The sequence below is a fragment of the Callorhinchus milii genome, unplaced genomic scaffold, assembly GCF_018977255.1.
Source record: "Callorhinchus milii isolate IMCB2004 unplaced genomic scaffold, IMCB_Cmil_1.0 Scaffold1670, whole genome shotgun sequence".
NCBI lineage: Eukaryota > Metazoa > Chordata > Chondrichthyes > Chimaeriformes > Callorhinchidae > Callorhinchus > Callorhinchus milii.
Genome location: NW_024706411.1, coordinates 2,751 through 7,323, shown reverse-complemented (window position 1 = coordinate 7,323; position 4,573 = coordinate 2,751). Strand labels below are relative to the sequence as shown.

The 4,573-nt window shown below is 48.1% G+C and overlaps 1 long non-coding RNA gene across 1 annotated transcript; it reads left to right on the top strand.

Moving 5' to 3' along the window:
- Positions 1 to 1,369: 1,369 nt before the first annotated feature.
- Positions 1,370 to 4,327, top strand: LOC121852888. Its single transcript, XR_006086258.1, has 3 exons — positions 1,370 to 1,460; positions 2,933 to 3,019; positions 4,152 to 4,327. It is a non-coding gene; the product is annotated as an uncharacterized LOC121852888 (long non-coding RNA).
- The last annotated feature ends 246 nt before the right edge of the window (positions 4,328 to 4,573 follow it).

The window sequence follows — 4,573 nt, the reverse complement described above, 5'->3', positions numbered from 1 at the left end:
AAATATCCCAGAAATTAATGCACCAACAAACACAATGTGCGGTTTTACTTTATAATGAAAAACAGCTGTCATCAACCTCTCTCCTAATAAAACCTTCCATGGACCCATCCCTGCTCACTAACTGCCACCCACCTCCAACCTCCCTTTCCTTTACAAGGTCCTTGAAAGAGTTATAACTTCCCAGCTTCACTCCGTCCACACCTGTCTCTCCCGTCATGAACCCCTCAATCGGGTTTCCTGCCCACAGCACGAAACAGCCTTCATCAAGGTGACAAATGGCACTCTGTCCATCTGTGACCAGGACTCCCTCTGTCTTCTCCTCCTCCTGGAACTCTCTGCTCCCTTTGACACTCTATCCTCCTCCAATATCTCTCCTCTCATCTCAGCCTTCAAAGTTCTTTCTTTGATTGGTTCACATCGTATCTCTCACACCCAGTTCCATTTTGTCTCCGCAAGACTCTTATCACCGTCTCGTGTGGTGTTCCTCAAAGCTCTGTCCTCGGTCCTCTCTTTTTTATGCCATGTCTTGGTGACATCATCCTCAGATATGGAGTCAGCTTCCATATGCACAGACATGACCGTCAGATTCATCTCTCTCTGCCTTCATCATGAACCCTATGACCACTGCTGTCCTGACAGAATGTTTGTGAAATATCAATTCCTGGATAAGTGCCAACTTTCTGCAGGTGAATATCAGCAAGACTGAAGCTCACACCAGCACCTCCCAACTCAGGCCCTGGCAGCATCAGTACCAATGGATGCATATACTACCTCACCAATCCAGTCAGGATCCCAGGTGTCTTGTTCGATCCTCGACTATTCTTTATCCCCCATGTCCATGCCATGACCCGCTCTGCCTTCCCAAACCTCGGCAACATTACATGACTCCATCACTGTCTTACCTCTTTTTTACATCCAGATTCGAATATGCCAAAGCCATGTTTCTTAGCCTCCACAACTCTTCCCTCCACAAGTTGCAGATCATCCAGAACACTGCAGCTCCTATCCTCCTTCACCAGGCTCCGTGACCCCAACTCGTCCAGCCTCGCTCGGCTCCACTGGATCCCCACTCCTCAGTGATCAAATTTAAAATAATTGTTCTCAATTTCAAAGCCTTCCGCGGCCTTGCTCCCTCTTACCTCTCTGTCCAGCAAAGCCCGTATCAACCTGTCCATTCCCTCCATTCTGCCGCCTCCTACATATCTTCAGCCCAATCTACCCTGCCATTAGCGGCCGGTATTCCAGCCTCTCTGATCACAACATTTGGACCCTGCACCTTGGGACTTCCTTGCCACGTGGAAGACTACTGTGTATAGATGTCAATGTGTATTGTATTGCTGCACTATATTCACGATGTTTGTGACTGTGTGCAGGCAGGAAGAAAATATTCTGGGAGATGGTGGACTGAAGCGACTGAGTGAGGCTCTGACGAACCCGAAGTTCAAAATAGAGGTTCTGGAGTGAGTAACACACTGTGGAATTCAATTACATGGGAAAAAATCACATCGTTGTCCTACAGTGGCCATAAATACACACAACATGGCCTCTGACAGGTCATAGTCAGGGTTGGTATCTTCTCTTACCACACCACTCTCACATAAAGATCCACTCTGTTCACCACAGTACTTAGTGCTCACAGACACAGCCCAGATCTAGAGACACTGAAAGGATATCCACACAGGAGCCCTGCTCTCAACATGTGGCCAGGCCTCAGGCCATACTGACTGTAGCCCCAGAGTGAGAGGCCCTGAGGACAGATAATCTCAAACTTGATACCCACCCACACACTCTCCCTTGTCAAACCACAGCACTCCCAACACGGAGGATCTGGTGTCCATCATTTGGAGGAGTAGAATCACTCCAGCCACTCGCTGATTGATCATGTTACATGCACACTCACTCTCTCAGCATGTGATGCTGATGGACTGTGTCGCGGCTCCTCGTGGCCTGATCAGCCGCCAATGGCATCAGCTGGTCCCACTGCCGTGTCCTCATACCCAGGTCACTTAACTGTTATACTGGGCTCTGGATACCCGCCATGGGGAACTCGGGTAAACTGCGCTCTGAGGCTGTAACGCCTGAGAACTTTCAGGGCAGAGGTAGCTATGGGGTTGGTGGGTGCTATGTGTTGGGTTGTGAGGGAGAGCTCAGTCACCCCTTTACTGTGTCACACACAAGGAGTGAAGGAGCCCCCAGGAATCTCTCACTGCTCTGGGCGGCAGCTCGGGGAGGACCTGCTGCCCTGAGGATTGGATACAGGAAGCCTGTGGCCAAATGACGTGGGTCGGAGAAGATTTGGCTGTGAGTGCGTGGAGTGAGCGTTCTGGGGCCTGAGCTGGTGGAATCAGAGTAGGAGAGAAGCCGAGAGGGGGCAGGAGCCAACCCAGGGACACTGGGGTGTGTACAAGGGAGGAAGTGGTGTTTACCAACTTTACCAACCTGTTGGCTCCATCCGCTCGGTGTGCGCTGGAATGCTCAACTTCCCCCGCCCTGCCCGCTCCACCATCAACTATTCTGTATTCAGTCTTTCCATCACCACCCTATGGAACTCAATCCTGGAGAACCTCTATCTCTCCTCCTCATTTGCCTCCTACAATACCTTCAATACCTATCTCAACACCTTCCACTTTGACACTGCCTTCGGTTATCCTCCTACCCCAATCCCTTTTACACCACCCATCTCTGATCCCAACCCCCAGCTCAGGTGCAAACCCTCATTGCCTTGGTACGTCTTCCTCACATGCTGTTTCGATCTACCACAATTTAGGAAGGATGCCTGTGTTTGTGTCTGCCTGTGTGTTGGCATATGCGGGTGTGCCTGACCGTGGTCCCAGCGCCTTGGGACTTGCACCCCATGTGAAAGGCTCATGTATATAAATATCAATGCGTATTGTGTATTATGTTGTTCCTGTGTTTGTGTCTCCGTGTCCAGGCTGCAGGACCGTAATCTGGGAGATTGCGGAGTGAAGCAACTGTGTGAGGATTTGAGGAAACTGGAGTGCAAAATACCGACGCTATGGTAAGTAACACACTGTGGACTTGGTTTCAGTGATTGGCTCTGTACACAGCTATTATATCCTGAGCAGCTGTGGACAATATTAATTCTAAAAGTTCCTGAAAGCTACAAGGACTGCCTCAGCGGTAGGGTTTTGAGGACAAGTCACTTGGAGCAGAGGTGCTTCCCACTCACTTGCTGCTGACCCTGTGAGACACAGTATTTAGTTTCGTGGGTGTCCTATCCAGAAAATAGAGGGATATTTCCCTCTCACGGGGGACCTTACACAGCTTCAGCTGATTAAACTGCAGCATCACCTTTAATATTAATAATAATAATAAAAATAATTGAATTTGCTATAGTGATTTTCACGTTTTCTAGACGTCTCAAAGCGCTTCACAGAAAATACTGTAAAGCCAATTGACTGCATTTTTGTGGGCGAAACGCGGCAGCCAATTGTGCACAGCAATGACCTACAAACTGTCGTGGATTGTAGTGACCAAATTGTTATTGTTTTATTTTAGGGATTTTTTTCAGGCATGTGGAGTAAGGAAAATTGCCCAAGGTTTCTCCCTGTTGGGATTTGAACTCAGGTCTCTCGCTTGTGAGGCCAGGTATTAATTGCGCACCCCCAGGGCATATTAGTAACTATTTGACTGACGTCAACACAAAATGACAGGGAATGTTTTGCCCATTCACATTGACAACGGCTATTACAACACAAACAGCTTTCTCAACGCTCTATTTTGTTTATAGTTGTTGGCAACAAATCGCTATATATCGATCAAAATTAAGAGTCACAGTGAACCAGACTGAAGGTTCCTACACTCCAACCCCCCACACCCCCCAACACACACTGTGTGGTCACTGAAACTCCAATTGCCCCAACCTACACCCAATCCTGCAATCCTGAATGTAAGTGTCTGTTCCACGTTCAGCGATATTTTAACGTGAAGGTGGAAAAATATCAGCCCCGGCCCCTTCCTCCTGTCCCACACAATCCATCCCATCCACAGTCTCTTATGGTAGTCAGCGTTGTATTCACTTTAATCCCTTTTATGGCTCCGTGTCACTCATCTCCAGGCTGTGTAATAAATAATAATACGCACTGTGTTTACTCTGATCCCTGTTATGTTCTTTTGTCTGTGATTGTCAGGCTGAGGGACATCGATCTGACAACTGATAGCACCGATTACCTGTCCTCCGATCTCAAAATAAACCACAAACTGACGAAGCTGAATTTGAATAATAATAAACTGGGAGATCGTGGAGTGAAGCGACTGTGTGAGGCTCTGAGGAATCCGAAGTGTAAAATAAGGAGACTGTGGTAAGTAACACACTGTGTCTCCAGAGTCTGAATGACTCCAATATCTCAATGTGTTTATTGTGACTGTCTGATCAGTGCGGCTGAATATTGTGACAGGAATCGGTGTGGCAGTGTGAGGCCACAAGACATCTTTTACATCAAACTCTCAACTTGTATTACGTGTGTGTGTGTGCGTGTCTGTGTGTGTCTCCCTGTCAATCGCACCCTCGCCCGACTTCTCCACACAATGTGGGTTTGTAGTTATCTCCTGC